At 31.9% G+C, this 13622-nt stretch overlaps 3 pseudogenes; 1 reads left to right on the top strand and 2 right to left on the bottom strand.

Annotated features, from left to right (window-relative positions):
• The first annotated feature begins 2725 nt into the window (after nucleotides 1-2725).
• On the top strand, nucleotides 2726-7681 carry LOC125817264 (uncharacterized; annotated as a pseudogene).
• A 710-nt stretch (nucleotides 7682-8391) lies between these two features.
• On the bottom strand, nucleotides 8392-9274 carry LOC125817263 (uncharacterized; annotated as a pseudogene).
• Nucleotides 9275-9829: 555 nt separating this feature from the next.
• On the bottom strand, nucleotides 9830-11327 carry LOC125817262 (uncharacterized; annotated as a pseudogene).
• Between the last annotated feature and the right edge of the window lie 2295 nt (nucleotides 11328-13622).

Here is a 13622-nt window from a genome sequence, read left to right as displayed (position 1 = left end):
TGAAAGGTAAATGACCTTGAAGTCTTATTGCTCTAGCAACCTCTAGAATATGTTTGTGTTTTCTCTCAATTAAGCCATTTTGTTAAGGTGTATGTACACACGAACTCTGATGGATCATCCCATAAGATTGAAACAAAGCATTGCATTCTGAGTTAAAGAACTTTGTACCATTATCACTTCTAAAAACTTTGACAATTGCACCAATATGAGTTTGTATTAATGCAAAAAAAATTGTTTCAATATGACAATTACATCACTCTTCAACTTCAACAAAAAAATCCAAGTCATTCTACTATGATCATCAACCAAAGTAAGGAAATATCTGCTTCCATCATCCAAATCACAAGAACTAATGCATGATACTTCAATAGCATTACCATCTAGCAAATAGACCTTTCTTAGACATCTGTTATCTAATCTTCTAATGTCACTAAGCAGGTTTTTGTTGTAAGTCATGTGATTAGTTGCTCCTGAATCTACTATCCACTTAACACAATCAATGTTATGTTAGGCTAGGAAAGAATGAAGTATACCTATCACATTTTTTCCATCTGTCACATTGTCCTTGTTGATCAATTTCATCAGTTGTTCATACTGATCTTGAGTAAACATGATGCCTGCTTTGCGACCTGTATCATTAGCATTTGCCATACCTGGATGAGGATCCTTTTCTTGAGCTTGTTGCTAGTCATACTTCACTGCATTAGCTGACGTATTGAATCCTTCTGATGCATTTTGATTTTCTCTAATTCTTCTCCTTTCTCTAGTGTCTAATGGGTACTCATGCACCTTCCAGCATCTTTCAATTGTATGACCTCTCATTCCACAATGATCACAATAGAAATCACTTTTCTTCTTTGGCTTAAAATTGCTCTCAGCATCCTTATAGATTCCACCATGCCTTCTTTGATTTCTAGTAATTTTGTTCCTGTTGCTAAACAAAGTTCTTCCATCCACAGATTCACCTTCATATACTGCCTTCCCCAGTGATCTACGACTCTCTTCAAATATCACCATTGGGTAAGCCTTGTTCAAGCTTGGAATTGGAGTTGTCATCATAATTGACTTAGACATTGCACAATGAATCATTTAGTCCTACTAGGAACTGCAAAAGTCTCTAGTACTCATAATGCTCTATATATTTCTTCGATTCTACACATTCACACCCAGGGCATGGCATGAGGGCATCAAATTCCTCCCATAGCTCCTTCATCTTTGAAAAATAGCTCGAAACAGAAGACGTGCCCTGAATCAAATGGTTTATCTCTGTGTGCAGATGGAAAACTCTAGATCCATCAACCTTGTCCAAGCTCTTTTTCAGATCTATCCACACCTTCTGTGAACTTGAAGCATACATGATTCCACTCAACACCTCCTTGCTCACAGCATTCATTATCTGTGATAGCACAATTGCATTGCACTTTTCCCACAATTCATACAGGGATTCATCAAACTTATTCTTTGTGTATCTTCCATCCACAAATCCTAACTTGTTTTTTCCTACTAATCCAATTTTCATCGATCTACTCCAAATCGCGTAGTTCTCTGGACCAGTTAGAGAGAAAGAAATCAAATTGTTACCTGGAATATCACAGGCCTGCAAATACAACGGATGATAATGATCTATAGTCACTGATGTGTTCAAATTGCTTCCAGCAACAACAACAATTCCTTCCGTCTCCACTGTTACTCTTTGAATTCTGAAATTTGAGAGCTCTGTCTCAACAATGGCGGATAACAGAAAAATACTCTCGATCACACCAATTCACGATCTATCCTGCTCTGATACCATGATAAAATTCATGAGTATGCAGAAGTTTCCATCAATGGAGACAACAGATTTTAACTCAAGTGAAGAGAGAGTTGTTAATCACAGAGAAGAGTAATGTGAAATTTGAATTCTATTGCATCTTTGCAAAACATAACAAATTACAACTTAAAAGAATACATATCTTCAACCATTAAATAAGAAGTATATAACCAAAAAAACACTATGTTATGTTAAATAAATCTTAGCTATCGTAAGACACACTTACCCCAACATTTAGTTGATTTCTTTCTACTCTTTCTTGGTGGTGTCCGAGAAGTGCATACCTCGCTAGCAAAAGACAAGGTATAGAAAACCTTTTTTGAAGATTTGGTTTGCATATATTTGTTTGGAAAAAAAATGTTGGCGCCCATTAAAAAACATGATGTATAACAACAAATTTTTAATTGATAGCTCCAAAATATAACTAAAAAAAAGATTAAATTATGATATTGATAATTCATGTTAAGGACAATTATCTGAGAAAATGAAATATCACCAACAACAAATAAAGCAAGAAGAAGAAGGGAAGCTTGAATTGAGTTTACATTTTCAAAAGCAAAAATAACTTAAATACACAACTTTAAGTTCCTTATTATTTATTTTTCCCTACTTTTTTAAAAAATTACTTAAAATCCCTTATTTCACTTAAATATCAAATCTGTCAGATACATGATTATTTTTTACCTCCCACGTTTCACCACTCCCTATGCCACTCCTTTTTTTTCTCCCTAAATTCACTCCAATATTTTTTCAGTAACAGATCATTATCCCAAATTGATTTTCCAAAATTTTATCTCTCAATCCAACCCTTTTCAAACTTCGTCTTCTCCGTCATCTCTCCCAAAGTCTGCCATTGTAGCTTTCATCTTCTTCTTTCAATTTTTATTTTGTTTCGATTTCTTCTTCTTGATACATATGGATCCTGATCCTACATCAAATCTTTCTAATACTAATCGAACAATATACGACTTTGATGATGAAAATTGGGCAGAAATTAGATCAAAAAGTTTGCATGACCCATTAAACTTGATTAATCAGTCGACCAAAGATGTGCCAAAATCGTCTAAACCAAAGGTTGCAAAAACCCCCAAAAAAGGGGGAAGAAAAGCAGCACCCACTATTTCCAGACCTGCATTGCCTAGAGTATGTGTTTTTAACCTTTATTAAACTTGTTTGTGATTTGTATTGCGTTTGATATCGTAGACTAAAATTGACTGATACATTAATTGGATATGTAATATTGTTTATTGGGTTAAATCATGATACATTCAAAAACCCTAATTTAGTTTGATACATACTGATTTGAGATTTAGTCGAAACTTATAAAATCCTTGTTTTATATGTGTATCAAAAAAAATGATACATGACAAATCCCAATATGAAAAAGAGACTAGTCAAATTTAACAAAAAAGCCATTGATGTATCAGACATGGCATCCTTCTATATAATGTATCAAGTTTTATAATATGACTCTGTTGAAGTCTGGTAACATGTATTTTTCTATGTATCAACTTGTTTTTATTACATATCATTACTTGTTGTGTAGTGTGATTTGGTGTTTTTATGTATGTATCATAAAATATGTTATAAAAAAGGCACCATTAATAATATATCATACAGGGCATCCTTATGTATAATGTATCAAGTTTTATAATACGATTCTGTTAAAGTCTGGTAGCATGTATTTTTCTATGTATCAATTTGTTTTTATTATGTATCATTACTTGTTGTGTAGTGTGATTTGGTGTTTTTATTTAGTATAATTTTCTTTTTCATTTTGCAGTCAATCAAATATGTTACAAAAAAGGTACCAACACATGCCATAAGGTTGGGTGTCCCTTTTAACACAAATTTTTTGGAGGAGTTCCAGAAGTCTATAAGGGATGATGTAATTGAACTGTTTAGAGCTACAATTTTTGGACCCTATTTAGACATTCCTAAATGTTATTTTCAGGGTCAAATCAGTAAATGTTTGTTGTTGTTAGAATTGGAACAAGGCAACTCAAAGGTGTTGCATATTAGGCATGCAAACGGGGTTATCTTGAAATTTGGTATCAAAGAATTTGCAATAATAACTGGTCTTAAATGTACAGGCAATACCAAAGAATTTGAATACCCAGAATCAACTCCCTGTAGGCTATTCCAAAAATATTTTTCTGGTGCAGTTAAAAGTGTAAGCAAGAATCATCTAGTCCAACGATTTCTGATGGGCAACTGGGAGAATAATCAGGATGCACTCCAGATGACTATCATGTACTTTCTCCATACATTATTTTGGCTCAAACTGGTGATTCTTCAATATCTGTTAACGAATTTTTAATGGTTGAAGATGGTAGATATCAAGTATATCCTTGGGGACAAATTGCATTCACAAAGCTCATAGATTCACTCCGATAGGATTTCAATCTTAGCAAACAGTTGTATCGGTTATATGGATTGCCTTATGCACTTAACGTATGAACATATGAATTTGCATCCCAATTAAATCCTGAAATTGCTATCAAAGAACGGAATGTCATCCCTAGAATTTGCAATTGGAGGGTTGTGGCTTTAAAGCCAAAGTTTGAAATGCTTATGACTAGCATTTTTCAAGAGGTAACATTGAATCCCATTTTATATTACATTTCATACATAATTAAGTATATAGTTGTAAGGTTGCAAGTTTGTATTTTTAAAATTATTTTTTTCTGTGTTAGGATACATAATTTTATCTCTTAATATTAAAAAAAAATTGTTTTTCCAGAATGCATGTTCAAACATTGTGCCAACACCGGAGGAACTTGCAGCTTTTGATTTAACTGAAGATGAACATGATCCTCCTTCTTCACCCACCACATCTGTCAATCCCAAGATAGTTCAACCGAATGACATTGCTGATTTCGATGATTTCTCCACAAGACCTCCCGAACAGTTGTTAAGGAGATCATCTAGAGTGTCTGATACATCATCTCCACCACCACCAAAAAGAAGAAAGAAAATAGATACACCTAAAACAAAGGTGTCAGAACCCAGTCAGCCAGATCAGTCCAATGTGTCATTAAATCAGCCATTTTCTATTTCAAATGGTCCTTCGACACCGGCTACTAATGTACACAGTTCTGCAGATGCTCAAAAAGTCAACTATGTAATTCCAGCTATTGAAGAACTGAAAGATCATTTGAAGAATTACGTAAGTAATTATTTCAATTTTATTATTTTTTTCTTTATATTGATTCTAATTGTAGTTGTTTTTTATAATTTTTTGATAGGTTGACAAGAAATTTGAGGAACTTGTAATCTTGATAAAGGAAAACCACTTGCATTTGATGATATCTCGACACAAGGAAAACAACAAAGTCGATCCTCAATCAAGCAATAAACAACCATCTTCACATATACGGACTGATTCTGCTGATGCAGTTGGTGTAGCTGATTTTGAGGTTGGTGTATCTGTTAATGAGGGTGGACATCAAGTTCATGTCAATGCAGAGGTATGTATCAGATACATTATTTGTAATTGTCGTTATACCTCATACATTAAGTATGTATTAAGAATCATAATCATATGTATCAGCACATATAGATCATATATATAGTTAAGGTGATTCACCGAATCTTCTATCTCATTAGTCAGTTATATATTTCAACTTTCTATTCATCACTTATGTTAAATAATGTTTCAGTAACAATTATGTTAACACCTTTTTTATTATTAAAAATTCAAATATAGATTGATCATAATATCAGTAACCAACAACAAATGAAGCGTGTTTCAGAGCTCCAGCCTAGATATGAAAGTACTCATGTTGATACTGAAGCAAATGATCCTAAGAAGGTATCGGTATGATCAAAACTTTAAACATTACAATTTTCTTTGATACATTATCCTCTTATATATATATATATATATATCATACATAATTAGTATAATGGATAACTGATACATACAACATGCTTATATTCAGGATGATGAAGCACATCAAGCCCCACAAGTTTTAAATGAAGTAAACATGGATGAAGATGGTGCTGACACAGTTCAACACAACATTCGTCATTTTACGCCTTTTAGAATAACAGTTGATACATCGGTATATTTATCAATTATGCATCATGACACTAATATTCATTATATGCAATGATACTAAAAAAAAACTATAATATCTTATTATACAGGATTCTTCCACATCAACAACAATATCGCCCTCAACTGAAGCAGCAATAGATGCACTTGTATCCGATCTAGGAAAAATTCCTATTCATGCTAAACCATTGTGTGTTTACAATCCATAGGATTTAAATGGCAGTCATGATTTGTTGTCTGATAGTCAATTACCCACTGATATTCCAACCACCGAGATTGTTGTTAGAAGTCATTCAAAGACTCTTGCGCCTAGAAACATGATACCTTCAAGAATTATTCAATCTCCATATGTGACTTCTTTTGGGTCAAGTGATAAGGGAAAACATAAATTGGATGACGATGTTCATCTGTATTTTCCATTTGAAGGATGTGGGATTACATATCAACCTTCGTCTAGACTAATTGATGAGTATGCAGTGGTTAACCAAGGGGCTTCCCAAAAATCATGCCAATAAGTAAGTTTTATACATATATTTTGTAAATGTTTGGATTAACTTATTTTGATGTAACCAATTAATAATACAAATATTATCACAGGAAACCATCGGAGGATAAATACAGATCAAAAGCCTCTTCTTTTGAATTTGAGATGATGGATTTTGTTGTTGCATTTCCAATTAAAAAGAACTGGTTCTATGCCATGTCACAGCCAAACAAATGTTGGACTGATCAGGTAAAGTTCTTAATGAAACAATTTAAGCATGTATCAGAAACATTGATATAGAACAACATGCTACAAAAAATCATCCCGGATACAATCAAATAAACTATCAAATTAGTATTTGTTTAGATTATCATTTAATGTATCAATTCTATCATAGTTCTTTTTTTACAAGTTTCTAATTTTGTTTATCATGTTTTTAATAGCACATTGATGTTGTTTTTTACTACCTCCGTAAAAAATCAAAACTCTGCAGCATGAATCAATACAGATACACAACAACCAACTGCTTGTTCATCTCACACATTAAAAATACCTATGAAAGGTATTACCTGGCTAATGATGATGATCTTATTAGTACCCAAGAACACATTGATCGCGCTTCAGCTGTATCTGTATATGAGAGGTCAATCACTAACATCATCAAAGGTTTTGAAATCCCAGTTGCTTTACCATGGTATCTTGTAAACGATGTTTACATCCCAATTAATTGTGGTGGACAATTTCATTGGGTGCTGGTTGTTGTTGAACTGAAAAACAGAGTGATAATGGTGTATGACTCTTCATAAGGCTCAAGGAAAAAAGCAACTCCGCACGAGATAAAAATGTTGTCTAAAATGCTTTCTTCTTACCTCATGGACAGTGGATTCTTCGAAAAAACTGAACGAACAAACTTTGTTGATTGTGATGCGTACAAGGACAATAATTCTGGTTCACTTTTGGAGGCACAAGTTCCTTTCATGGTTGAATTTGCCCAAGACATTATGCAACAAAAGAGTGACAGCCTGTAAGTATTGTGCTTTTATTGTTTTTGAATCATGTATGATTTAAGTTTATAACTGACATTCTGCATTTTTGTAGAGACTGTAGGTTATATGTTGCTATATTTGCAGAGTATCTGAGCGATCAAATCGAAACATCATTAGTTGATTTTCTTCCTGAATACCTACGCAAAAGATATGGAGCATTGTTGTGGAGTTATGGCAGTGAGAAGGCTAAGGGTGCATACGTTAGTGAGAATGATGATCCACCAAAACCTAAGAGTGTAGTCACACAACCACCAGAAGAAGATTTGGTTCACGTAGTGTAGTAATTAAGTATCTATGCATAGACAATGTTTTATTTTTTTTATCCTTTTGACAATTTCACTCATGTTTTAGTCTGTTTTGATACAGTATGGACCAACATACTTTGTTTATAAAAAGTTAAATTTCAGACACATTATTGCATTACATAAAGAAAAAGTGTGGTATATAACATATATAGTAGCTGATACATGTTTTCATTGTTATTATGTATCTTCTAAGTAATCAGATATAATAACATATTACTAACAAATAGATTTTTGAAACTTTAACGTATATGATTCATTATTTATAATTAATATTATACGTGCAACATAATATATATAGTATATGATACACGATTCATAACTATTGTGTTAAATAAACTGTTTACAAACTTAATTTTTTAATGTATGTATCATAATATATATATAGTATATGATACACGTTTAATAGCTTATTGCTAACATATAGGTTGTGTATGTTTTAATGTAAATGATACAGTAACCAATTAATATATATGATACAACAAATGTTATATAATTTGATGTAGGAATTTACATTACTGAAATTATTTATTATTTAATGCATATGATACAATAGCTTATACGTTAACCAACATTTTATTTATAATTGCACCTTAAAATTTATTTATCAGAATTAACATTCATACACAAATCATACGTGAAAAATTGTTCAACAAAAACATTAATGTCATATAAACATTATGATGATTTCACTTTTCTTTTGGAAAGAAAGTACAAGTTCTTCTGTTGTGACCTTCTTGACCACATTGTCCACAACAATTTGTGTTCACTGTAATCTTTTCATCTGCATTCTTTTTTCTTCTTTTCCTTGGTCGTCTAGCTAATCGTCTGTATCTAGGTGGATACACGGTTTCAGCTACAACATCCTCAGGAGCTGACCAATCTTCCTTATCTGGCATTGGAACCATTGGAATCTCATATGTTTTTGCTAATGCATCAGGTTTGTAGTAATCAGAGCAATATGGATGCATATTTTTAACATTCTTATCCTTTAAAACAGCAATTGCATGTGCGCAAGGTATCTCATCTAGTTGAAATCTTCCACAAGAACATACTTTCCACTCAAGACAAACAATGTATCTTCTTCCAGCTTCATAAACCGAGAAAATAAATTCAGATAATGGAACAACCTGCGTACAATTAAAGAAATCATGTTCAAACAGCAGAATGATACATCAAATTATATACATAGAATATAAAATAATGTATCATGACACTTACCTCCATCTTCGAACTTTTAGACGCGTTTATAATCAATACCTCCTCAAATCTTCTCCTCAATGTGTCCTTTGTATAGGAGGCTATTTCTCTGTTTTTGCAATACCAAGAACCAAATAGAATTCTAACTTCTTCCAAGAATTCTAATATAGACAATTGACGTGCTTCAACAAGACAACCATTGATACATTCCGCAATGTTCTAAGTCATCATTCTACCTCTATTTACTGTTGAATGAACTCTTGACCACTTCTCATACCCTGCATCCTCAAGGTACTCCTTAACCCTGTGATCAATTTTATCAACCTTAGCCATCAATTTATCAAAATCCTCCTTTCTGTATGCCTTGGCCATAGAGTAAAATAGATCACTTAGGGTGTTTCTGCTCCTTTTGAAGTTTCTACAGACATTCTTCCAAAGATGTCATATGCATGCATAATGAGGTATATTTGGGAACACAATCCTTACACTCTTCATAATACTCTCATTCCTATCCGATACAACACACATTTCTTCGCGCTCGCCAAATGCATTTTTGAATTGTTCGAAGAACCATGTCCATGAACAGTCATTTTCAGTGTCCACAACACCATATGCCAATGGAAATATACAATCTAATTACAGAGCAACACATATTATTTCATTTGATACATAACATTTACAAACACCTCACAACTACAAAAAATACATACCTGCCCCATCAAGTGTGCTTGCTGATACAAATGTCCCTTTGTAAGCTCCGCATAAATGTGCACCATCGACAACAACTATTGGTCTGCAGTAATCGAACCCCCTAATTAATGGTCTTAAGGCTACGAACAGATACATGAATTCATCTTCCTCAATCTTCTGCATCCTTATATAAGAATTTGGATAAACAGTATTTAGTATGTATATGTATCTCGGCATCTATTTATATCCAGCAGATGGTTTACCCCTTATCATTTCTAGTGCACGTTCTTTAGCACGCCATGCCTGCTGGTAAGATATTTGAACCCCATAAAATTCTCTAATATCAGCAATTATATCTTTCGGAGTATGAATTCTTTTATGGTTGACCAATTCGGAGCAGTCACACCACTTACAAACCCAATTGTTGCTTGGACTTTGGTTAGTACCCTATCCCGCATTGGACATGTATGTTCAATATTGAAGTATCTAACTTTGAAAACATCAGATTTTTTTCTACAGGAAGCCTTTATAGTCCAGCCACATTCATCCGAAAAGCATACCAACACATAACTGTACAATTTTTTTCATCATATTAATACATATAGCAGTTACATGTTATAATATATAAAACACTAAAGTTCAAAGTAACCAAATAATGATGTATTTTTTGTATCAGATTCAAAAAATAATAATTTAACCACGTATCACAATTTTTTTGAATGTATCGGCTACATGATTATTTACTGTTTCAACAGTATTATCTTAACGTATCAGCAGTATTAACTCAATGTATCAATAATATTAACAACCAACACAATTATTTTTTATCAGATTCAAAAAATAAATAAATAATGAATCATGTATCACAAAATGACGGAATGTATCGGCTACATGAATTTTGCATTTAAATTATTTAATTTTTAAACAGTCTAATCTGAACGTATCAACAATATTAACTTAATGTATCAACAAATAATGTATCATTATCAATCTACCACAAATCATATTCAACAAACTAAACGAAAAATCAAAATCAATGACTTTCTATTTAATAACGTATCATACATTAAAACAAAATAATGATATCACCATTTATAGATCTAACGAATCCAATCACAGTTCTTCACAAAACAAATCAAATACTCGTATACCTTTGTCTATCAGATCTCTTTACTTTGCAATTGAAGTTGTTCTTTATCTTATATTTCGCCATCACATCTACGAGTGTTGCTTTATCCTTATATAACTGACCTGTCTTCACCTCTATACTATTTGAATCAATTATGTAATTTGTAACTTCCAATTCTGGAATATAATACGAATCACAAATTCTTGATTCAACCACTGCAAGAGCTTCTGTATCCTGTGTTGTGCCTTCTACACACGTAATTTCTCCGCATGTTCCATCAAAGTTATGTACATCACCGCCAATCTTTTCATTTGTGTCAATGCATAATGGATACATTGCAAATCCTGGCTCACTTTTTTTCACTTCTAAATAAAGGTTAACACCCATGTCGTTCTTAATTTTCATCGGAGATGAGTTACCTTCTACGATGTAACTAATTTCAATATTTTTCCTTGATACATCGATATCCAACTCGGCTGAAATTGCTGCTTTGAGATTCAAAAACGAAATTGATTGTCCAACAATGATTCTGTCACTTTTGTAACTTTCATATTTCACTTCGCTAACCCAAATTCCTGAATGCCTCAGTAAAATTGATATATTCATCTTGTATCAGCAAAAAATCAGACTTTTATTCGTATTTCTAGCTTTTTCTAAATGGATGGATGTTTACAAATTGTTCTTCAATGTAGAAGATATAATTTTGAAATTTGAAATTTTGTAATGTCTGAGTAGATTACCTATTAAGATAAGGAATGTTTAGGATCAGTTAGGCGTAAATTAAGCTAATTAAATTAACAGACTTAATTATTACGTTTTTTTTCCTTTTTTAGCGCTACATTCAGTTATTTAGCGTGTATCAGTGACAATGTATCATCACTGTAGCTATGTATCATTCGCATACCTTTTTAAGGGATTTTTTGTAAAATGTAAATTAGTTGGGATAGGATGTAATTTATATCCTACACTATGGGATTCCTTTAATTTTTACTTTTCAAAATCATAATAGCCTATTTATAATTGGGTGAAAATTATTTATATCAGCGAGTTTGATTAAAGAATCTCAGTAAACTTAGTTGTCTAAAATAAAATTTTAATAAGAGAATATATACAGAGTTCAACAATAAATATATAATTTGGAAAAGTTAAAAAAATGTGTCATTTGTTGCAATATAATACCTTGGTTTTAGTTCTCAAAAATATTACTACTATATTAACTTTAAATAGTTTAATTTAAAATTTAGGACAAAGTTCTATAGTGATTTTACTAAAAACTTAAAAATTGGAAAGACGTTGTTACAATACTAACGTCAAAACTAGTTACAAGGAATAATGAATATTTTTGAATATTAATTGTGGCCTAAAATTAAGATCTCAAGTGTATATATTGTTGAACAATAATAACATATACTCTCACAAGCAGATTTGATCATACAAAGTTTAGTGGCCTAAAATAAAATTCTAATAAAACACCTCACGTAAATACATAATTCAACAATAATAATATGTCTAGTGTTATGTCACAGTAGAAAGTTTCAATAAAATCAGTGGCCTAAAACAAAATTTTAGTAAAATATCTCAAGTATGTATATAGTTCAACAACAATAATATATTAGTGTTATCTCACGAGCGGATTGATGATCAAAGAGTCTCAATAAAATTATTGGCCTAAAACAAAATTCTAATAAGAGACATCAAATATGTATACATAGTTATTATTTTTAATCATGGCTAGTATTTTTTTTTTTCATTCAAAAACCTTGATAAACATCAATACACCAAAAATATTATTGCAACAAGTATTTTTGACACACATCAATACACCCTAAGAAAATTATTAATATAAAAAAAATATTTGGAAGGATTATGAAAACTTACTAGTTCAATAGGGAAAAAATGGTGTTTGGTTGAGAAAAGAGAGGAAGAAAGTTTGTAGTTGTTTATCGCTAGCTCGTTTTCCCAATCAGAAGGGTTACGAGCTATTTTACTTTGTTGCGGGCAGCGACTATGAAAACGAGCTAGCGACAATGATTCTCTACCACCGGAATAGTTTGCTCCATTTTTTATTGACAGTTGCTTCCTTATCATTTGTCGATAATTATGCAAGTCCATTCTCCATTTGACCACTGTTAGTCTAATTGTTTATTTATAATCATCATTTGGTGTTTTATCTTGTCATGTGAGGTTGGTTCAATTCCAAGTGAAGATTTTCCTTAAGTGTTGCATACATTCTTTGGTCAACCGCAAGTTAGCGGACATTTCGAGGGCCTAATACCTTCTCGAAATATAAATTGGACCCCGAACTCTCTTTGATTTGCAAATGATTTTTAATCTATTTAAATCTTTTGAAAATCTTAAGTTTTCTTAATTTCTTTCAAAAACTAAGTGGCGACTCTCTTTGAAAATTGATTTTTCTTCAAAACTTAAGTTGAGTTAATTTTCGAAAACTAAAGTCATTTTTATTTTCCAAAACATCAATATGTTTGAAAGCATATGTTGCGGTTGATTCAAGCAACAACAAGAAGAAATGTTCAACAAGTTAAAGTAATCAAGAATCTCTTTTCAATAGAAGATGTTTACATCAATTTTAATGTAATTTTTCTCAACACTTTTGCGAATGCTATGCAGGGGATAAAAAAGAAGCCACTTGGAAGCTCAATTGCGAATGTTTGCGATTCATCAAGAATTTTTTCCATTTTGTTTCAAAGTTTAATTTCGAAAATCATATTTAATGCCTGTTTGGATGGGTTTTTAAGTTGGTCAGTTTTTGACTTATTAGACTGTTTGACAATTATCAAAGTGACTTAAAATAAGTCACTTTTGGCTTATTTTAAGTCAAAAGTTAAAAGTAGGGTGAGGGCTACCTTTTTTTTTAAAACTTAAAAGCTAGTTTATGTTGAC

This window comes from Solanum verrucosum, unplaced genomic scaffold (genome assembly GCF_900185275.1).
Source record: "Solanum verrucosum unplaced genomic scaffold, falcon-dt-bn FXZP01000259.1, whole genome shotgun sequence".
In the NCBI taxonomy this organism is placed as follows: Eukaryota; Viridiplantae; Streptophyta; class Magnoliopsida; order Solanales; family Solanaceae; genus Solanum; species Solanum verrucosum.
The sequence above is the reverse complement of the archived record's forward strand: the minus strand, read 5'-3'. Positions and strand labels throughout refer to the sequence as shown.